The sequence below is a fragment of the Gordionus sp. m RMFG-2023 genome, chromosome 3, assembly GCF_954871325.1.
Source record: "Gordionus sp. m RMFG-2023 chromosome 3, tfGorSpeb1-WG-v2, whole genome shotgun sequence".
Taxonomy (NCBI): domain Eukaryota; kingdom Metazoa; phylum Nematomorpha; class Gordioida; order Chordodea; family Parachordodidae; genus Gordionus; species Gordionus sp. m RMFG-2023.
This window is the reverse complement of record NC_088777.1, coordinates 16,134,797-16,160,103: the sequence shown is the minus strand read 5'-3', so window position 1 is coordinate 16,160,103 and position 25,307 is coordinate 16,134,797. Positions and strand designations below refer to the sequence as shown.

The window sequence follows — 25,307 nt, the reverse complement described above, 5'->3', positions numbered from 1 at the left end:
ATTCCTTATTTCTATCATAATGTGCAAGAATTGGTGCATTACACAATTTTTCTCTAATTTCGTAAAAACCAGTTCTTTCATTGATTCCCCAACAAATTTTATTACCCCTTCTATGTAAATCATATAAATTAGCTGCTAATTTAGAAAAATCTCTTATAAATCTAGAATAATAATTCATAAGACCCAACCAAGAATGTAATTCATCCTTATTCTTAGGTTCGGTCATTGTACTTATAGGATCATTTTTTTCTTTGATTGGCAGTATGCCTTTGTCACTTATTAAATAACCTAAATATTTTATACTCTCTTTGTAAAACTCACTTTTTTTTATATTTCCAATCAGCCCAAATTCCAACATTCTTTCAAACACTCTTTTCAATTTATAAAAATGGTCTAACTTATCCTTACCAAAAATTAACAAATCATCTAAATAATAAATGACCCCCTTAATATCAGCAAATATTTCGTCCATAGTCTTCTGGAAATAAGCAGTTGATACTGTAAGCCCAAAAGGTAGTCTATTAAATTGAAAAAGACCCTTGTGGGTGGAGACGGTCAGAAATTTAGATGTTTTTTTAGATACAAGGAATCTGCAGATACGCCGATGAGAAATCTATTTTTGAAAAAAACTTTCCATTACCTACTTAAGCAATTATGTCATTAATCCTTGGAAGCGGATATTCGAACCTTTCTAATTGTGGGTTTACAGTAACTCTAAAGTCAGCACAAACTCTCAACGTATTATCTTTTTTTTAACTTACACTAATGGAGTGGCCCATTGTGAAAATCTGACAGGCTTAATTACTCCCTGCTGGCGCCATTGCTCTAGTGTTTTCTAATTCTTCTTCTAACTCGAAGGGCACTCTCCTGGCCTTCACAAATTTTGGCTTAAAGTCATTTTTTAATAAAATGTCCATTTCCAAATTTTTGACTTTTCCAATTCTATCATTAAAAACACAATCAAATTTCTTAATTAGTTTGTTGATCTCACAATACCCTTTTTTTAGTGAATAACGATTGAATGACATAATTTTTTTTATAAAATTTATCAGTATCTTTGAAAGAATTGTTAAAAGTTAAAAAATTTACCCTATCTCCTATCTCATTCTTATTAATAGTGTTTACATCAACGTTGAATTTGATTATGTCAAATTCTTTAATCCAGTCTTGACCACATCGCGGTGGTCCCTCCCCATCCAATACATACAAATTTAAATAATTAATTGTATTCAAATATTTAACCTTAATATTCGAGACCTGACCAACGACTGTGATAGGAGAACTCTCATAAGAGAATAATTTTTTAGAACAATTTTCCAACTCAAATTCTTCATAATTCTCCAATTTTTCAAGATCTTTAATGGGCAAGGATGTCACAGGAGAACCCGTATCTATCAAAAAAAAAATTTAGATTATTAAGTTGCATATTAATCATAAAATCATTAATAAAATTTATCTTATTCCTTGGCCTCAAATTATATGGCGTTTGTATCATTTCTTGTTTTTTGAAATTGTTGTTGTTGTTGTTATTGTTGTAGTTGTTGTTGGTGTTGGCCTTAAAATCCTGCTTGTTCTCTTTCCAAGACGAATAGCCTTGCCAATCGGCTCTATCCTCTCTTCTCCGAGAATCTTTCTCTACATATGTTTTATTATTATTAATCTCCAACGATTGAAATTTGACAACAATGTCCTCTATAATATTAAGCTCTATAGTATTTTCTTCTATCAACCTTGTTTTTAGCTTTTCATTACGACAATTCAACATAAATTGCACCGACAAAAATTCAGGATTGAGCCCCGAACCATACCCTTTTAGTCTATCGATATACTCTCTGGAAGACTCAAGTCTGTCCGGTTTTGTATTGAATAATTCAAATATGCGCGTAATCTTGTTTTTTTCAACTTTTTTTTGTATTAAATCTTTCATCTGTTGATACGATAAGTTATCTATGTTGTCCATAATACTAACAGCCATATCTTTGTCAATTATTTCGAACAGTTTGTATTTCTTAGTTGCCTCATCAACAATATTTTCGGCTAAAAATTTCAGATCCAATGTTTTCAATAGAACTTTGATTTTGATATGATTCCTATCCTCCACCATATTGAACAAGAATAAATACTATAGAATAAATTGTGTGAGATTGTATTGCATAATTAAGGAGGAATATTGAACAAGAATAAATACTATAGAATAAATTGTGTGTGATTGTATTGCATAATTAAGGAGGAATATTGAACAAGATTTGGTCTTTTTATTTAATAATATAGTTATACAAAAGAAAACAAGTGGTATACTAAATGGAAATATATATCAATATATATATGTTTTATCGCCTTGAGATGTATTTATATACATGTTAATTTCATTAAATAAAAAGATAATATAACAATTTAAGCGAACATGCAACAAAAAAAAAATTAAAATAGCGTAAAAAGTAGATTTAACTACTTTTTTTTTAAAGTAGCTAATAGCGCGCTACTCATTTATAAAATAGCGGTAGCGATAACGCGCTACTTTTAAAAGTAGCGTTTAACAACACTACTTATAAGGACTTTCGCTATAAAATATTTATTAATTTTGGGTTTTCACTTTTTTGTACAATTGTTTTTTTCTAAAAATTTTGAATTATAGTCGTTATTTTCAAAGTTAATTAACTTAACTAATTTTTCTTTAAATTCTTCTTTTGGTAATATATTGTATACATTTTTGGAATAGAGAGGAAGGGATGGATATTTATTCGCTAAAATGTTATTTAGGCGAATTTCCAAAACGGGAGATTTCTCCTTGCCCCCCCCCCCTACACCTATGCTCAACACATTAATTGTCAGTTTGCAATATAAATTTGTTGTAATTCTTTTATAAGGTTTATAAATTAAAAAGAAAACGGCATGTCTCGCCATATCTTTTTATTTTTAAATATGCTAAAAAAAAAATTGAACTTGTTTTGTAAAATTTATAAGCTTTTAAATTTTGCAAATTTCTTAGTTTTTTCCTCATGAAAAGCCTTAAAAAATATAGCTTAGATATAATTTTAATTCCAAAAAAATAATATATTTTAATAAGTCATATGCTAAACTATAATATAATAAAATATTTTTATGTTTTGGTAAATTCCATTTAAATATTATATTTAAATTTGTAAAATAAATTTTGTAATTATTATTATTCAATAATATTTTTTGAATTTAAAAAAAGTTGTTTGGAGATAGAATAATATTTCTTATAATAATAAAAATAAAATTTGGTATTTATTCTATCTCCAGTTTTTGCCTTGTATTTTTAATTAAGTATTGAGGAATTATTAAATATACGCATCGTTAAATTTAAAAAAAAATTAGGAAAGCATATTTAATATTCAAATTACAGATAATGAATTATTGCTCTCCTGTAAAGTTGGAAAAGGTGGAGATAGAATAATATAATTCTCAGGCAACGCGATATCCAAGTTTCAATTTTTTGTTTTAATTATTGCTTAGTTTCTTAGCAAGCAATAAAATTCACTCATTTTAAAAAATTTTAGACACATTATTAGTCAAGATGTATGTTCATATTTTATCTCCAAAAAATTGTCTAAAAATTGTTTTCAAAGAAATAAACTATACACAATTGGCGAAAATTTTAGATATCGATAAAATTAATTAATTAGCGAAGTTAGACTATTTTAGATATTATTTGTCGAAATGGGATATTTAAAAAAAAGTTTAAGTCAGGATGAACAAATAAGCCATAAGGATCTATATACGATCAATGTCAGTAAGATTTGGTGTAAAAATTTGGGTTTTACCATCATCTTGTGTATATTGTTTTACCATTTATACTGGTAACGATAAAACTATTCCTAAAGAGTCCTGAGAAGATTAACAGGTGTTTTCTAGCTTTCAGGATTATGCACTATTCATATATATTTTTTTTTACTTACATAAACATAGAAAAGATTTATGTTGTACAAAAACAATTCACATAAATCGAACCGAAAGATTCGCGCTGTATCAAAAATTAATAAAAAATGTTCCAGTAGATCTTATGAAACTTTCATTGATAAAAAAAAGGACAAATGTTATTGGAATGTTTCCATTAGCAGTGGTGAGCAGGGTTGCTAGGTCAAAATTTTTAAATTGCGGGTATTATGCGAGAGAAATTTGGTATTATGCGGGAGAAATATGAAAAGTACTAAAAAAAAAAAATTTACGGGCCTCCGGCCTTCCGGGATTTTGAATTGACTTAATTATCCTCCGTTTATATAAATACAAAGTCAGTAACTATTTTTCAAAATAAAATAACATCTTGATTTATTAAAATATATTAATTTATAAAAAAAACCAACGAACTTTTTTAAATAGATAAGAATGTAAACAAGATAAAATTTAATAAAAAAAAACGATTTTAATTTTACAATTAAAAATATATTTTATGAATGTCCCACAAAACGACCGTTTGGAAATCTGCCGTGTGTGTATAACATTATAGGGATAGGCGCATAATTATCACGTTTAAATACATAATTAGGTACTCCAAAAATAAGAAATAATACAGATGCAAACAGTTGCGGGAATTTTAAACACTTATCTTGTAGTACAACATTCACAGAGATTATCATCACAATGTTGGTAGAATCTTTTTCCTATAATATTTAACGACTCTAATATAAATGATAACTATACTTGTAGAACAAAAATGAGCAAGGCTATCATCAATGTTTTAGGACCTAAATCCAGGAAGTCAATTCTTGACGATTTGAAAGATGGGCATACATATGCAAACAGATGCATCTAATAAGGGAAATATTAAAATATTTGCTATTTCAACAAAATTATGGTCGTTTCAATAAAACTATTAAATTTTTTCCACTCATATAGTGAAAAATCCAAAGACATAGCTAACCATATAATGGTAAATATAGGAGATTCTAGTTTATCAATAAATTGCATGTCAGCTTTCTGATCTGATAATGCCTCAGTGAATTTGTTAAAAACAGAGTGTATTTACAGAATTGAGTTAGCACAATGTTGGTTGCGATATGTTCCTAATACCCGCCATCGATAGAATTTTAAAATTTTATAAAAAAAAAATTTCTTAAATAAAGATTACAAAAGCTGTCTTAACATTTTGAAAATTTTTTTCAATAATGAATGGCAGAGGTATATTTATGATTTCACATGTAGGAAATCTACTACATGCTGTTAATGTGTTATTGCAATCAGAAGAATCTTAACAAAGATTCACAAAATTATGCTGCAGATGTGTTCATCTTTACAGTTAAAAATTGACAATAAATTTTATGACGCCATTGCTAAAACTTAATTATATTTTATTAGAGATTTAAATAATAGAACTAAATGTTTACCGTCGTTATTGAGATATTTATAAAATTCCTGGCATGACATATTATATATTTGTTTAACCATTAGCTCGGCCTCTAATGTTGTTAAAGCAATTCGATTTCTCTTCTTTTTCCAGGCAGTCCTAATCAGGCTAAAAATGCGCTCGGATGAGGCATTAGAATGTGCTGCAGATGTGTTCATCTTTACAGTTAAAAATTGACAATAAATTTTATGGCCATTGCTAAAACTTAATTATATTTTATTTGAGATTTAAATAATAGAACTAAATGTTTACCGTCGTTGAGATATTTATAAAATTCCTGGCATGACATATTATATATTTGTTTAACCATTAGATCGGCCTCTAATGTTATTAAAGCAATTCGAATTCTCTTATTTTTTCAGGCAGTCCTAATCAGGCTAAAAATGCGCTCGGATGAGGCATTAGAATGAGGGGAGACATACTCGCATATTTTTCCCAAGCATGGGGATTTATCGTTATTAAGAAAAAATTCTACCCATTTCTCCTCTGCTTTTAGACCATCTAACTTTAAGTATTTTGGCGAACATAAAAAATAAAGAGAATTACAATCTCCTTAAACAAGGCATAAATGTCTTTCGGTATTTTTAATATATTTATTAAATTATAAAAACCATCAATTGATGGTTTCTGAATAGAGTTATAATCAAATTTTGATTGTAAATATTCTAAAATTGTCTTAATAAAAATATCTGCTTCATTTAAAAATGTATTAATTAGAGTATTATTTGAACATTTTAATATAATATTTTTAGCAATAGTGGTATAAAATTTATTATCAATTTTTAACTGTAGAGATGAACAGAGCTGTAGCATGATTTGTGAATCTTTTTTAATAAAGAATATTCTGATTGCAACTGAATATAAACTGCATGAAGTAGATTTCCTACATGTGAAACGAATCCCAAATATGCTTCTGCCATTTCATACTCGAAAAAATTTTTCAAAATTTTAGGACAGCTTTTAAAATCTTTATTTAAAAAGTATTTTTTAAGGGTTTGTAAAATTTTAAAATTCTATCGATGGTAGGTTTTAATGACAACCACCTCATAGGTATATTTCGCAACAACTCACACCATTCCAAGTCTGACCATTTCACCAACTCTTTTAATTCATTAACTCTTTTAGTTGATTAACTAAATTCGTTAAAACATTTCATCACATTTCGACATCCACAGATAGTACATTCATTGCCTTCTTGCAAGAATTATGTAGTATATGGCATATACAGCCAATTGGTATTACAGTCAAAACCGTTTAATTGCATATCGCTTAAGTGCAAAATCTTTTAAATGCGAAAAAACCCCGCGATTTTGATAATAATTTCTATGGTATAATGTTAAATTACATTTATAATTGCGAATCGGTTAATTGCGAAATATCGGATAATTGCAAAATTTTTCAGGTCCCATTTATATAACAATAACGTTAATTTAATCGGATAAGTGAAAAAATAAAAAAAATTTATCGAAAAAAATTATTCATCATTTTTATATTTAACCTTTTTCCATTCATTCATTCATTTCCACGCCAGAAATTAATATAAAAATGGTAAAAAAATCATTCCAAACATTAACCCTGAAGCATAAAAAAGAAATAATTGATAAATTAAACACTACATCAAAAACACAATTAGCATCAAATTACAATTGCCACGTCTCGACAATCTACCGTTTAATAGCGAATAAATAAAATTTATGCTCACAATTTCTAAGGAATAAACCTCCTACAACTAAAAGAGTTAGAATGAGTTGTTACCCAAAGACAGAAGCAGCTTTATTGGTTTGGTTTACCCAAATGCGAAGTAAAAATTGCAGTCTAAATGGGCCAGTGATGTTAGAAAAGGCTATGTTTTTTAGCCAAACATTCAATGAAGGTAATTATAAGTTTTTATAATATATATATATAAATTATAGGCATTCCTACTAGAAGCTTGTTGCAGAGATTTAGGAAAAGACAGAATATAAATTTTCATAATGTTTGCAATGAAAAGGGGAGTGCAGATATTATTAATGCAAATGAATGGAGCAGAAATACACTCCCATCTCCGATTAAAGATTATCAAAGGAGTAATATTTACAATTGTGATTAGACAGGACTATACTACCGAGCATTACAAAAGGGCACAATGGAATTTAGTAGAACTCAACCACTGGGCTTCAAACCAGACAAGGAAAAGGTCACAGTTCTATTTATCATAAATGGGGATGGATCTGATAAAAAGTTATATGTTGTAGGGAAATTTAAAAACCCTAGGTGCTTTAAAAATAAAAAAACTCCAATAAAAGCAGCTGGATGACAACCTCAACTTTTGAAGATATTCTTAAAGAATGGGATTCCTCATTAAAGAAGAAAATTTTATTGTTTTGTGACAATGCATCTTGTCACAAAACAAAATTAACATTTAACAATATAAAATTAATTTTTTTACCAGCAAATACAACATCATTAATTCAACCTTTGGACATGGGTGCAATTAGATCCTTTAAATGTCATTATAGAAAGGGTATCATGAGAAAGATAACATTGATGGAAGGAAATGACACCACCTCTTTTTATAAAAGATTTACACTTTATGATAGCCTCTATCTTATAAAACTTGCATGGGGTGGGGTGACAAGTACCACAATCATAAAGTGTTTTATTGAAGCTAAATTTTTTGATAAGTCTATGGCATTTGATTGGGAATCGGAGGATGATATAGCATTAACTGACAACGAAGATGAATTTGATCCCATATTTGAAGAATATGGGTTACACGATGATGATGCTAGCTGCCAAGGAATTTTAGATGATCAGGATATTTGTAATCAGATAAGATTAGAGTTGGAAGGTTTAATTACTTAAAATTTTAATTAATATTATTTTTTATAGAAGGTTATGAAAGCTCCGAGAATGACGAAGGGAACCTAGAGATATCTGATCATTTAATTACAAAAACAGGCTCTTAATGGTTATTATACTTTTCTTGAATATGCTCATAAACATCTAAGGGATCAAGATTCACTAAGAAAGCTAGAGAATATAGTGGAAAAAGAATTATTTACTCCAGAGTCTAGCCAAACTCTTATCACAAAATATTTTTATTAAATCTTACATTACTTTATAATAATTGTGATGCATGTATAATAAAATTAGTTCAAATAAAATCTTATGTTATAAAGCATTAATAAACTTTCATTCCAGCATGGTCTGTTAATACATTTACATTTATAATATTAGAATTCATAAGATTTGAATAGGCACAGGATTTTAAATCAAATATCATGTGAATGAAAACAAAACACTTAATAAACTTAAATTCTTTTATATTAATCTTATTGTTTCCAATTTTTTAGGCAAAATATTTTAAAATTTGGCTTTAATAATAAATTAGAATTTAAAAAGTGATAATATATTTGTGTAAAATTATATTTCAGTAAATTTAATGAAGGTAAAATGACAAAAGTAGTTAAAATTAATGGAAATAAATATTAGGGTATTGTAAAGGAAAAAATGTTATTACCTTTCACAAAAGCTTTTTTTTGCTTTAATTCTAACATATCTTAAATAAAAAATGAGATAAAATCAAGTAAACAAATTTAATTATAATTTTATTCAATAAAAAATAATTTATTAACAACTATAATGCTAATACATAAATAATTACAATCTTTTTATAATTAAAAGTCTTATTTTCTTTGTTCCTTTCTGTCTATAATCATGTCTAGATCTAGAGAAAATATAAATATATATATCAAAATATATCACATTACTTTCAAGTGGTTCAGATATTTTAATATTATTTGATTGATCGAAATTAATTGAATACTTTTTATAAAATAATAACTTGATGAATTGACGATAAAAATATAGGATTATTGGTGGGAAGAAAAAAAGCTATGATCATATGTTTCAACAAATAAGATAAATTTTTAAAATTTAGTTTTTTATTCGTTACATAACTTATTCAAATTAAAATATATAGTTGGTTACATTAATTAAAAATTGTATTTATTGCAAAGTTTGATGGCTTATATGATTAAAATATATATAGATGATAAATATCTTTATAAAAAACACAAACTGATTTTTAATAAATAAATTGTTGAATTTTAATCGTATAATTGCGAAAAATCGGATAATTGCGAAATTTTTAAATATTTCGGTCCCAAGCTTTCGCAATTAAACGGTTTTGACTGTAATTCATTCTTGTGCTGCCTCAATTCAGTAACTTTGGTTTTAGCCAAAATTTACAGAGACATTATCAGCGCAAAAAGCTGACATGCAAATCATTGATAACCCTGAATCAGCTATATTTACCATTATGTGGCTAGCTACATCGTTGGATTTTTCACTATCCGAGGAAAAAATTTTAACAGTTTTATGGAAATGTTCTTATTCTTTTTGAAATAGCGAAGGATCAAGGGAAATGTTTTAATATTTCCCTTATTAGATGCATCTGTTAGAATTGAATATGGATGCCCATCTTTCAAATCGTTTAGAATTGACCTCTAGGATTCAGGTACTAAAACACTTGTGATAGCCTTGCTCATTTTTGTTCTGCCATATGAGAAAAAGATTCGACCCACATTGTGATGATATAGCTCTGTGAATGTTGAACTACATGATAGATGTATACGATTTCCGCAAATGTAGTTGCATCTGTATTATTTAATATTTTTGAGAATATTTTTATATTGCAATCGATGTTGATATACTCCCCTGTAATGACTTATATGAATGAAATGGTATTGATTTATTATTGGATAAAAATAAAACAGGATAGAAGGAAATTTACAAATTAGACATGTTTTTCAAATAAATATTTAAAATTTATTTTAAAAATATATTAAAAAACGTTAAAATACTTTTAAAAAAAATTGCGGTAGATTTTTGCGGGAGATTTCCAATTGCGGTAGTTTTGCGGGAGAGAGATGTCTGCGTGTAAACTAAAAAATTGCGGGAGTCTCCCGCTGATGGGGGAGACATGGCAACCCTGGTGGTGAGTGAGCATCTAAGAATATATCTGAAATAAAGTCAAACGATGATGTTCAAAACTTAAGGTATATATAATAATGATCAACCAATTATGATTACCTCCTAACAAATGAGAAGAATTAATTTATTGGATAAATCTTCGAGTGATTTTCGTACACAACGTGCACCAAAAAATGATAATAGCGATGTCTATTACTTACTCAATTTAAGTGTGGTAGCCACATAGATATTATATATTCCTTTAGGTGGGAATATGGAATAAGTCTTGTTAATCGGTGAAGCCGGACTTAGCCTAAATTCTATTCAAGTTATTAGTTTTAAAACACTTCTAATTGAGCGCAATGAGTCATATTAGTTGGCTTGAGAAATTGGCTCCAGAGTCTGCTAGATAAATCAGCTTCGGAGTGGGCTAGATGAGTCGGTGTCCAATATATTTTAAATTTTATCCTCATGAATTATTAGAAGATTAATTTAAAATAACTTTAAGCCCATTCTGAAACTGACTCATCAAGTCATGAGGCTCATTGTACCGCTCAATTTGAAGTTGTATTTTATTACTCCAACTCGAGGTTAGAGTAGTAAATAATCAAATTTTCAATGACATTAGTCTCAGTTTCTATTCAGATTATATTGCGTGATAAAATGCACCTGAAATACTGGTTCTGGCCAATCAAGATGCCAAGTTGATTTAATCCGAGAGGTAGAGAAAGGTCATATGCATTAAAGCCAATCGATAGACCTACATATTTCTAAAAATGGAGAAACCCCATCTAACATCCACCCTCATGGGCGTCGTTAACATTTACCATCTCTGGGGGCTCTACTAAAAAAAATTATGGGGGGCTTCACCCCCTAATTTGCGGGTCTTCGGTCAGCTTTTGCCCAGCCTTCGGCAGGGTTTAATATTAATATATTATACTTTTTAAAATTTGTTAACTCTGAACAATTATTCTGAATTTTATATTTTGTCATTTATTATATTATGCATACAAAATAAACTAGCATATAAATAATTAAAACAATACAAGACATTTCTAAAAATAATATTTTTAATACAAAATCTATTTATTACAGTATAAAATATTTTCGATTGCGGATATAAAATAATTTTGCATCAAAGAATTACAAGTTATAAAAAAGGTTAATTAATTTATATATATGCTTCAATTAATAATGGTTTTTAAAAACCACATAAGGCAATAATATAATTCTTAGCAACTTACATTGACAAAAGGTTATCAAACTAATATAACTCTCAGTTACCATTTTACACATTTATAGAATGGACTAATAAGGAAAAATTTATAGGCCTAAATCAAATCAACAATTCTTGAAGTAGATATTATAAAAGACCAATCCAAATCATAAACCTATTAAGTGGTTAGAGCTTCCTTTTAGATGACATGATGGTAGCTAGATAAGTAATCGAGAAAATTATTGTGAGATATTAAATTCTCAGCAGCTGTGGTAATAATCTTAAATTACATAGTCACATAAAGATGATGGTTAATTTGCAGTCATAGCCATGACACTCACGGTGTTAACTCATATCAGAATTGTTATGTTAGATAGATTGATAAAACAAAAACACTAAAAATCTTTAGAATAAATTATGCAAATATATGAAGCCTTAAGTTATTTACACGGTAAGGATGCCATATTAGAAATGAATATTTAGTGGCTAGAAAATAAGGAGAGTGATATGATGAAAGCAATTAAGATCTTATATATTATTGTATTGTCAATGTATTCAAATATTTATAATTAATGTTTTGTAGAAACAGATTCGGCCATATCAACTTGAGCATTTACAGATGGTTTCTGATTTTTTCCTATCTCAAAAAGAAATTTTAGTAAGTACCATGTTTTTTAGCTAATTTTGGATAATGATAAAAAAATGTATAAAAAAAATATTAAACGATATATTTAATCGCAGATACTAATACCTAAAATTGCATTTTAAAATATAAATTATAAGGTTAAATTATCTGATCTACGCCTTAGTCATTGTTGCATATTCATTTTTAATGTGATCCATAGGAATGTTAATAATATTTTTTCCTATGCTCAATAGAGCCAACGAATTTAATCGTTCTTGACCCATTGTCGATCGAATATATGTTTTCCCCCGTTTTAATACTAAAAACGATCTTTAACATGAGCAGGAGTTCGCGCAATTTTAAGGCAATTATATACACCAGGGAATATATCGATGGGTACGATTTTTATCAAATCTATTATTGATTTACATATAGGTTCGTGTTTTTTAATTATAAGTAAAAATATAAACCTTTAATATCGCGTATCTTCTATTGCATCAGGAAGTTATAATGTAAGATAAATGGTTTAATGATAACACTATTTAAAAAAAGGGGAAGGAAGGATGTAAAGCACTTATAGCTATTAATATATCTATGTTTTCTTGACAAAATCTCTTTTTTAATTCATTTATCATAATATCCAAAATTGGATAAAAGACATGATACTTATAAAAATTTCTGTTTGATCAGAATAATTAGGAGAAACAATATCATATATTTGAATAGAATCATTCTAAATGGCTGAAGGTATATTTATTCTTCTATTTGTTATTTTTAGATTATATAAATTGCAAAATTTATTTGCTTCGGTAAATAATGAAAAAAAATAAGAATTATTTCTTAAATTTGACAAAGAAATGATAAGAGACTCAATAAGAGCCAATGCTGTTGATATGTCCGAATCTAATTTTTGCAAAAAAATAGAAATATTGGAACACATAGATAATAATTTTTGGAATATAAACATACAAATAATTGTATCATATGTATAAGAATATATAAAATTCCCTTTACTTTCACCACATAACTATGCTGCTCTATATTTTCTAGACAAAAAATAATAGCATGGAAAGTATTTTTTTACTGCCTCTATCGTTCTAATATGGAATCCCCAACGAGTAGAGGCATCAATATTTTTGAATTTTAATCCTAATCTTAATTGCAAATCAATAAATTTATTATGATGGATAACAGATATTGAGAAAAAAGCATGCATACCTTCTAATACGTTAAAAAACTTCCTAAATTAAGATATTGATTTGCAGGCAGGGATCAATACAAGGTTGAGTTTATGCGCATAATGCACATATACATCCATTTTGTGATTTTTGCGATATCTTTTCTGGACTCCTGATATGCTTGAGCAACGCAAATTGCATTTATGGAATTGTTGTTTAAGGTTGTTATTAGTGTTTTAGATAATGACTCCTCATCTAAGTCATTTTTGAAAAGATATAAAATATTCCTTTGGTGTTTTATCAACATATCTAACACATATACTAAATTGTTCATTTGAGCTAACATCACGAGTGTCAACAGCCATGACAGCAAAATAGCCTGCCTCCCTTATTTGTGAAGCTATGTACTTTAAGATTATGTTTCCAGCTGCAGATAACATTGTGACTGAGGTTAGCAATAATGAGCATTACCTGGTGGCTTATATACCATTAAAAATGTATGACACTCTTTCAAACAGTTCAATATTTCAAAATATTTCTTTGATTATTGTTTGTCTTACTTTCACGATGTCCTCTAAGCGGAAGTTCTAACTTACCACATAGTATTATAATTTTTAATAATCGTTTCAAATATTCTCTTCTTTCAAGTGTTGTTGATTTAGTTAGTGCTATAAATTTTTCTTTAATGGTCCCTTATATCAAAGATTGTTTAAAATGATTCCAGAGAATTACATTCGTTGCATGACCATTTGTTGCTCCGTGAGTTGTTAAGTTTTCTTTTACCTTACGAAATTTTTGATAACCTTGATCAAAGAGGTAACCTTTTTGAGGTTGTATAGAAAAATTATGACAGGGAAAACACTAATAAAGTTTCTTTAATGCTATATTCAACCAAGGAAAGAATTTGTACCACTGAGATTGGAAGCATCTTCTATCACCAATCCAGTATATGGATATGTACCTAATATGTTACATAGGTCTAGTTGTTTTAGTCCCCAGATCGAGCTCTTCTGAAAAAGTGACAAATATTAATATATGAATTAAAATATTCTTGCTTTCATAAAAATTTTGACAAATATTATATATTTAAAGAAAAGTATTGTTAAAATAAAAACAATACTTATAAGCTCTTCTAAAAAAGTGACAAATATTAATATATAAATTAAAATATTATTACTTTTATGAAAATTATGAAAAATATTATATATTTGAAAAAAAAAAATTGTTAAAATGAAAAAAATACATGTATAGTTGTAATTTTTTATAGCTACTATTATTTTATAAATAAAATATCTTATATATAAATTAATTTACCTATTTTCTTAGCTTTTATTCCTACATTATTTACAATCCTCTCATTCACAATGAGCCTACTTTTTTCATTATTCAAAAAATCTAAATAAGATTAATTTTAAAATGTATTTCATCAAATGTAATTTGTTCTAATACAACTTCCTTGTCTAGTATACCTTTATATGGATTATTGCTACCAAGAATCTAGCTTGTTGTAGCATCCTTGTCAGATTCCATGCCTATATCAAATTTTATATTTAATTATTATAAACAATTTATACATTCTGAGATATCTATGCATTGGGTCTCACATACTATGCATTGGGCCTCACATATATCTTCAGATCGAACTACACGTATAGCTTCTATTATATATAAATAAAATATCATATATATAAATTAATTTACCTATTTTCATTCCTTCTGTCCATACATTATTTACAACCCTCTCATTCGCAATGAGCCTATTTTTTCATTAACCAAAAATCTAAATAAGATTAATTTTAAAATGTATTTCATCAAATGTAATTTGTTCTAATACAACTTTTTTTACCAATATACCTTTATATGGATTATTACAACCAACAATCTAGTTTGTTCTAGCATTCTCTTCAGATTCCATGCCTATATCAAATCTTATCTTTATATTTATAAAATTAATACTACCGAGAAAACTCTAGACTGGATCTCACATATATCTTCAGATTATGGCACACGTATAGATTCTATTATTTTATATAAATTAATTGACCTATTTTTTTTCTTTTAACTTTTTTGTAATATTTATATCACTTAAAACTACAATTAATCGTCTTTCAATATCTAAAGCATAGTTTAAAATTGAAAACTGTATTTAAATATACTTTGTTCACCACCAGCTTGCCCTTCTTTGGTCTAAGAAAAATTGTCATTGTTGGCAATATTTAGAGCAGTCATCTCAAAATCATTGCTACTTTTTTCTTCAGTTCTTTTTAAAAAAAATTTATTATAGATATTTTTTTGAGATGCATAATAAAGTTTAAATAGTGATTTTGAACTCGGCTAATTACAATGTTAATTTGTTAATTATCAATTAATAAATGATTATATTTATTTAATAAAATAATTTAAATAATAAAAATAAATTAAACTTCAACTGTTAATGCTAAATTGATATCTAAACATTATGCATGGTATTGATATTCCATTTTTAACATAGAATTTGATTGCAAGCTGACAAAATATAATTTATATGTATTAATCTATCTATTAATTAAAATAATATTCAAATAAAAATTTAGATAGTCTTATTAATTTTTAAATAATAAATTAAATCTGTAAATTACTTAATAGAATTATAAAAGAAATCGTTCAGTGGGCAAATGTTAAATAATAGTGATTATGTTATACCTTTCGGTCAAAATTTTATTCATTTTAATGTGACATTTTTTTATTCACTTTGTATTTAAATTTAATCGGTGAAAATTTTATATTAACATTTTTTTTGATACATCAATTTGTTAGTTTTTTTTTATTATTGTTTAAAAAAAGATATATAAAGAGATAAAAAAATTATTATTGATCTTTTTTTGAGAAAAATAAAAATGTAATTTATCATATAATAAAATTTAAATTATGATTAAAAATAAAATGATAATCAAATAATAAATGTGGATATTAATACAATTTTAACAGCAATCAAAAAATTTATTTTTAGTTCAAAGGGATATTAAAGAGCCATTTTTTAAAAAAAAATTTTGATTCAGGGTACTATTCAAATTTTTTAGGGGGCTCGAGCCCCTGCGCGTCCCCCACCCTAGTGGCGCCACTGCCAACCTTCCTAGAAAAATTCTGAGCACGCCTATGGCCAAGTCTATGAAGGCTTTTGACAATTATGTTCTCAAGTAGGCGTATTGTTAATTGTTGTTTGAATATCTAAGATATATAAATATCACTCACAATAATAGTAAAAAAAAATTTATATAATTCTTTCAATGGAGAGAATTGCCATGTATGTTTTTATGTACTCATATTTCTATATTAAATGGTAGGAAAAGATTTTTTTTTCCTTTCACTTGCAATTTGAGATTTGTTTTAATGATATAAATCAGAGACCTGCAGGTCTTGCGCTAACCCCAGCCCGGGTACATCGGCCGGGCCTAAAAATTTTTTAAATACTCGGGCCAGGCCTGAAATTTTTTTAGAAAATACCCGGATCGGGCCGTATATTTTAAAACCAAATATTTTGAATCACCATTATTAGCTATAAAAATTAAAAATAAATATAATATAATTTTAAAAAGTTAAGGCCGGGTCTAAAAATTTTTTTTTTAAAAAAATCCGGTCCTAAAAATAAAAACCCGGGCCGTGCAAATGGTACTGAAGGTTTCTGATATAAATAATGAACCATGGTAATTTTCCATGATTATGAAAAGAATACAAACTAAATTATATAATAATGTATTCACTACCCCGACGACCATATTTCCTCAATTTGGATTCTATTTGTTAAAGATGCAAATAATATTTTACTTATAAAATTTTTTGAAGGTTTATTCAATATATAAATTTTTCTGTTAACTTAAATTGTAAAAAATGTTAGTTTCTTTTACTTTAAAATCCTTTGTTTAAAGGTTTCTTTTACCTTAATATCATTTATATATTTTTTTTATTTTTTAACTTTGTACATATTTATATTAGTTATTATAAAAAATATATATAAACTCAAAGAAATTTTTGTGATGTAGATAATAAATAAACTTATAAAAAATAAAACATTTGAAAAACATAACTTCTTTTTGCCATGCTACCTCTGTACGTATTGTGTTTGTAATTTACCCTCGTGTCTCTCGCTTGATCCTTCCCATATTCCCTAAATGCTTTACATTTATCATAAATATAATACCCTCTACTATTATAAATATTCAATTCATTATAAAACATATTATTAAATTTATTATTAAAACTATGACATAATTTATTATTATTAATATGATTATTTGGTCTCTCGACCACTTTATACCTCCTAGATTCATATAGTCAATTAAAGCAATTAAGAGCTAAATGTCCTTCTTCTCTGCACTTAAAACAACGACGTTCCTTAAACTCATTAATCTTGTTTAAATTCTTATTTAATGTATTGTCTATTTCCCTTATATTACAAGTTGCAGATTTAAAATTTTTAGAATTTCTAATTGGGAAACCCTCACAAATATTTTTTCCTTAATATAACATTTATCCTCAGTATGTCCCTTATAACCACACTTATTACATCTCATACCCTCCAATACTTTATTCTTATTATAAAAACAATCCTGTTCCTTATGACCCCTACGATCCCATATTCTACAATATTTATTAACTTATTTAAATCACGCGACATATCCCTTATTAAGTCCCTTTGTGTCTTTAATTCTTTTACAATCATATTTAAAGTATTTGATGTAAAATTAATATCTTGTATGCTATCTCCTGTACCGAGTGTCTTATTATTTACCTCCTTTATACTTTTCTCCTGCATAATTGTCTTATTATTACGTAACTCACTTAAAATTAATTGTAAAATATTTGTTGTGTTATCTCGATCTATAATCTTCCCTGACCTTATCTTCTTCTCTAAAGATTTATCTATATGATTATATTTCCCATTGTCCGAAAATGTTTGTCCTATATGTGATTTATCACCTTGCAATTCCTTAAGAATTGAATGTAAAATATTTTGACCCGATATTTCTACTTCCTTAAATGTTAAATTACTTTCTGTTAATACCGGATTAATTATTTTATCAGTTTCCTCAATTATATTATTTCTATTATTATTTTGTATCTCTTGTAATACTAAATGTAAAAGATTCATTATCTTGTGTTTTAATACTTAAAGAATTATTTATTTTATCTGATATATCTGATTTTCCTTTCTTTGTTTTTACCTCTGAAAAATGCTATTTAATTCCTTTCTTCCTTAATTATTAATATAATAAAATATATTATTATTAAAATTATTAAAACAATAAATACAACGTTATTAATTAAATCATACCTATTAATAAATTTATTAAATATTTCAATAAGTATACTCTTAACATCCGATACGCTATTAATATAAGAATGCCTATTATTATGAGCCTAGAAAAATAACATATCCTCATTTAAATAATTCAAATTTTAAGCCTTATTTCCTTTAAAAGAAACCTATAATTTTTTCTTTAAATTTTCAACATTTTTCACTTTAACCCTTTATTTAATTTATTACTTCTAAAATCTAAAAATTAATTCTAATTGAATAAGATTTTAAAAATACTTGTGTCCACATAAACCCCTATGTAAAAATTAACTACACGGCACCATTAAAATGAAAGTAACGAAATACAAAAATTCTATTAGGAAATAACGAAATATCAAAAATCTATATATCTTTTACCTTTTACCTTTTTTAAGTATTAATTATAGATCTTTTACCTCTTCACTTTTTAAGTATTAATTATAGATCTTTCCTTACTTTCTTCTTTCTTAATTATTGAATCTTTTCTTCTCAAATATTTCTTTATTCATAAATTTCCATAAAAATAATAAGTGCTAGTATATACATAAATTTCTCCTTTTTTAAAACAAAAATAAACATCTTTTTCCTTTGTTGCCACTGAATTTTTCTTTTTCCATAAAAATAAACAAAATACATGGCTAACAACAGGTTCGTAAATATATATATAAATATAATCCTTTAAAATATAATGAATTTTTATCATCCTAATACAACAAAATTATTTAACTTTACTCGAGAATTTAGAAAAAAATTTTAAGGATGTCTCGAGTATTTTTCTTCCTAGAAACAATTTTTATATCTTAAAAAGAAATAACGAAACTATAATTGATTTTTCAATTAAATTAAAAAGCATTTGCACTTTATGTAGTTTTAAATCGCCGGTTGATGAACTCTTAAGAGATATTTTCATCTTAGGAGTAGGGTTACCTGAGCTGGACAAAGAACTTCGGTCAAAATATTCCGAAGGGAATATTACTTTTGAAGATACTGTGCGTCTAGCTATCGCGCTGTCTTCATTGGAGAAGGAAACCCTGACAGAAGTTAATAAAATAATTAAACATAAGCCTATGCAAGGTTCCAAAAATACTTATTTTAGGAACAATTATAACAACGTAAACAAATTCAATAATAATAATTATTATAATGCTAACACATTCAACCATAATTTTTATAAACCAAGTTTTAAACCTAATTTCAGTCAAAAAAAAGTAATATGTATTAGGTGCGGAAAAGCAAACCACATAGCGAAAGAGTGTAGACGCATGCTATACAAATGATTTTACCACGGACACCTCGCCTGTCTTTTGCTAATAAAGCTACAATCGATGCGAAGATCAATGTGCTGCAGCTTACTATGGAATTTGATACTGGCGCGGCGCGAAGTGTGATAGATGAGGTTACCTGGAGTCGCATAGGCAAACCACCATTATCACCTGCTTATAAACTTGTAGGATATAACCATATCAAGATCGAAGTATTGGGTAAATGTTTAGTGGAAGTCGATGTAAAGAAAATTTTAAAAATTTTACCTATTTGGGTAGTTAAGGGTGAGAATTCCCTTATTTTTGGAATGCCCTTTCTTAGAGAATTTGATATAAAACTACCTGAAGAAGTTCGAATTAATAATAAATATAAAAGATTTCAGTTTAAATACTATTGTTTCAAATCTTCCGCTAGTTAATAAAAAAAATTGAAACAAATATAATTACAGGAAGCCGTCATCAAGATCCAACCAAACACAGTACCAATTGCGCTACCGTATAGAAGAATTCCATTTCCGTTGCGTCAAACCGTTGAAGCTGAGTAGGGCAGACTTTTGGAAAAAGGCGTTATCGAGAAGGTGGATCCAACAATAGCTCCGATTACTTGGGCTACGCCAACGGTTAATATTTTAAAGAAATCCGATACCGTGAGGATATGCGGAGATTTTCGTAAAAATCAACAAATATTTAGCGATAGATAACAATTTATTACCAACTTTCGTCGACCTGACAAATAGGATCGCGGGTGGTAAAATATTTTCAACGATAGATTTAAGAGATGCATTTTACAATTCGAAGTTAGTCCAAAATGTAGAAACCCTTTAGTAATTTCGACTCATGTCGGTTATTACCGATATCAAAGAATTCCTTTTGAGTTGACTAGCGCTCCGATAATATTTCAACGTTTTATTTAAAACTTATTAAATGGAATTCCTATGGTAGTGTATTTTTAGACGATGTAATTATTACAGGCGAGAATAATTTTGATCATATACTTAATCTAGAAGAAGTATTAAGAAGATTTGATAGGGCTGGACTGACAACGACGACCAATAAAATTAAAATTGGAGAAAAGTCAGTTACTTATTTAGGTCATGTTATTGATGAATTCGGAATTCACCCGACCGAAGATAAGATTAATGCTATAAAAAAATTGTAAAACACCGTCTAATGTTAAAGAATCACGTTCGTTTTTGGGAATAATAAATTATCATGAATCGTTTATTAAATATTTACATTCTATTTGTGCACCTTTACACCGACTAACGAGTAAAAATGTGAGTTGGTTTTGGTCAGCTAAAGAAGATGAAATATTTAATAGTTAAAAAAATATTATCAAAAGAAGATACAATAATTCCTTATTTAGCCGATATTCCTGTCGTGATTTCTTGTGACGCCGAAGATGGTTTAGGAGCTGTTATTGCACACCGATTTCTTACTGGCCAGGAGAAACCGATTGCTTACGCATCGAGGACACTTTCGGCGGCTGAAAAGAATTACGCCACTATTGATCGAGAGGTTTCGGCGATCATGTTCGCTATCGAGATGTTTCATCAATATACTTATGGAAGTCATTTTATTTTGGTTACAGATCATAAACCTTTAAAATATATCTTAGGTGATAAAAGAGACCTAAATAAAATAACAAATAACCGTTTAATACGATGGGCCACGATTTTAAATTACGACTATGAGATAATTCATAGGCCGGGTAATCAAAACAGATGCGCCGACGCGCTGTCCCGTTTGGGGTTAGAGAGAGAAAAAATTAATGAAGTTAAAAAGAAAATTTGAAAATGAAATTAGAGAAGTAAAGATCAATTTAATAGAAGATTTATCGTTCACTCGAAGTAAAGTTATAAGTGAAACGATCAATGATATAAATCATAGATTGCATTTTATGTTCTATATTATATTTTGATTAGAGAATACATGTATATTATAATTAATTCCAGTAGTATATGAATTTATCGATATAAACATTGTCAAAGGCGGAACAAAAGTCTGAAGCCCCTCCAAAATGACGGGGATGGGGATTAACCCTAATCTCTCACAAATTGTATATAAAAGTCGTTCTTGATGGGGGGGGTCAACATTATTTATATTATTTGGATTATTTAGGGGGTATGGAGGTGGGAGGGGTTTAGGTAGTTATTGTTTTATGGGGTGTGTAGGAGAGCTTGTATATTTCAATATAAAAATTCATATAATGAGAAGAGAATAATGTGATATAGTTCTTGTTTATAAATTAGAGATTAACATGTTCTATATATTAATGGCAAAATCAGCAAATTGTCAAAAGTTATTAAAGATATTTGAATTTTAGAAAATTGTATACAAATTTAAAAAAGTTCTCAACAAATAAGTTTTAGGATAAGTATTACAACCTGACGAGATTTGAGTTGGAAAATTTAAATTTATTGATTGAAAATAGGCATTCTTGTACAAGGTATGTTACATCTAAACGGAATTCATTGCTCAAAAAGAATCATTCTGCTGCTGCTTTTAATAGATAGATGTATTATATAGGCTTTTCATTAATTTTATGCATTTAATATTATAATAATTATATCGAGGCTATTTTAAGAAAAGAAAAAGCATTTGCTGACATTTTAGCAAAAGCAAAAAACCTCAAATTGACGAAAAAGCATCAGCATTAGAATTAGTTTTACTAAAAGTTATTTTTTAAAAGTAATGATAGTGAAAACTTTGATAATTAATTACAGTTATTAGTTAAAATTTTTAAAACAGTCAATTGTAACTAATTACAGTTCCATTTCAAAACTAACTAGTTACCATGAAAGTTAATTTACAAATTTAAACCAGTTTTTTTAATATAATCTTTTTATTAGAACAAAATTATTTTATTTAATACAAATTTTAATTAAGACTTTAAATCAAATAAAATTTAAATAAAGAAATAGTTGCAATTAAATTTTTTTACCTGGAATAAATAAATAACAAATAATAATATTTATTTTTAGTAAAAATCTGGGGCTAATAAATTTATATTTGAATTTATTAACAAATTAACTTGGTTAAAAAAATGTGCTATTATTTTTTCAATTATACCCTTCCTAGACTAAACCAACTTTCTACAAGAATGCTTAATATATATGAGATATTATAACTAATAAACAGTAATTTAAACATAAAAATTATCAGATAATGATGGTAAATGATACGCAAAAATTTTAACTTTTAAAAAGTAAGTTCGTTACACATTAAAAAAAATATATAACAATTATTTTTGCCCTAAATGAAAGACTACCTGAGAGGAATCTAAATGGGTGCCTATTTACGGTTGAGCACTCAAATGTAAAGAACCTTATAATACTAAATCCTGAGGCCTTTTAACTATTTAAACTACGGTCTTAAAAGATCTCGCAAATTCTTAACAAGTATCATGTTTAAGTTTGTTTTATCTCCCAAAAATTAACGTAATATATTATATCAAATATGTACATTCTATGAAATAATTTATATACTATTTGAAGCAAGATTATTTATTATTTTATTTAAAGTTTAACAAGAAAAAATAAAATTTTAATACAATATATAAAATTATATATCTATTATTAATAACAATAATAATAATATTATTATGTCAAATCAAAGCACAATCTATGATTGACATCTAATGGGTAATACATGTGAATACAAAAATATAATATTTGATAGTCTATGACAAGGGGCGAACTGGCCATAAGACCAGGTAGGCATTTTGCCCACGGGGCCTCAAGAAAATGTCGATTTTTGAGGCTGCATTTATTTATTTTTAATGATATCTCTTTTATTTATATATAACATTCCTTGAGAATTATCATGTCGTTTACTATATTTTAATGCACAAAATATCAATAACGTTGCTTGTCGCTATACATCATTACCACGTGCTTTTCATTATACATTGATTTATTGTAGAAATATTATAGCCAACTTTTGTGATTGTATTTCTTGTTCTTAATTCATTGAAATTAAATAAAACTTAAGCATAATAATTTTAATAAAATAAATTTTTGATCAATTTGATTTTCTAATGTTTTTTTTAAATATTAATTAATTGATTGTTAATTTGTTATTTTATTACTACTAACTAAGCTCAAGGAACATAGATTGTTAAAATCTTACCTAATATTTGGATTACAACAATTCACTTATCACAGTAACGTATCCAGGATTTCCCTATAGGGGGGGTAACATTTTTATTAGCTTAAAATTATTTATGAAAACAGCCAAATTTGAGATGGGGGAGGGGGAAATTTCCCCCTTTCCCTCCCATTGGTTACGCGCCTGACTTATAAGTCGAGTTCACCCGACTTCGACTCAGAGTATGTAGTCGAATTAGTCGACTAATTCAAGTCGTGAAAGTTGATTCATGTTCAAATTCGTTTTTATTATTAATTAACAAAACAATTATTTTTTACTTTAGACTTTCAATTTGGTCGTGATCGTGAATACGTATTATATAATTTAGTCGACTAGAGGACGAATAATTTTTATGAACTCGAGTCGTCAACTTGTGTCGACTAAAGGACGAATATCTTAAATTAGTTATTATTAATTAAGATATTTGTTCTATTTTTACATTTTTTTATTTTAGACTTCCATCATGTACGAATTATATACTTGAGTCGTCTAGAAAACGAATAGTTCTTATGAACTCGAGTCGTCAACTTGAATCGACTAGAGGACGAATATTTCAAATTAGTTATTATTAATTAAAATATTTGTTATGTTTTTTACATTTTTTTACTTTGGACTTCCAATGAGTCGTGAATAGGAATAATATACTTGAGTCGACTAAAGATAGAATAATTCTTATAAATCGAAGTCGTCAACTTGAGTAGACTAGAGGACGAATATTTCAAATTAGTTATTATTAATTAAGATATTTGTTATGTTTTTTACATTTTTTTACTTTAGACTTCCAACTTGAGTCGTGAATAGGAATTATATACTTGAGTCGACTAGAGATAGTTCTTATGAACTTGAGTCTTCAATATGAGTCTGTATCTAGATACGTTTTTAGACAATGTTTTTAATAATTTTAAATATGGCTAACTCAGTATTTTATCCAGAAAAATAATACGCAACCTGAAGATATTGCTCATAGATGGAAAATAAAGTTTTGACATATATTCGCCAAATCTCGAGATTTAAGTAATATTTTATCTAGCGAAAATATTTAACCATTTTTAATAATCAGCTCAAATGGGGATATTTTGCATCACTTGTTATATCTATATTTAAATCCATTTTTAGACGATGTATCTGGAACTATCTAAAGTATCTTTTAACAATTCTGCTAATCAACAAGGATAGGTAGCAAAAAATTGTATTCCTATTAAGTCTGTAAAACACAGCCCGGCTCGGGTTTATTTTATA

The 25,307-nt window shown here is 27.3% G+C and overlaps 1 long non-coding RNA gene across 1 annotated transcript; it reads right to left on the bottom strand.

Annotated features, from left to right (window-relative positions):
• Nucleotides 1-8,942: 8,942 nt before the first annotated feature.
• On the bottom strand, nt 8,943-9,255 carry LOC135927609 (uncharacterized). The gene is made up of 2 exons (XR_010572121.1): nt 9,121-9,255; nt 8,943-9,077 (listed from the first exon to the last, which is right to left on the bottom strand). It is a non-coding gene; the product is annotated as an uncharacterized LOC135927609 (long non-coding RNA).
• Nucleotides 9,256-25,307: the final 16,052 nt, after the last annotated feature.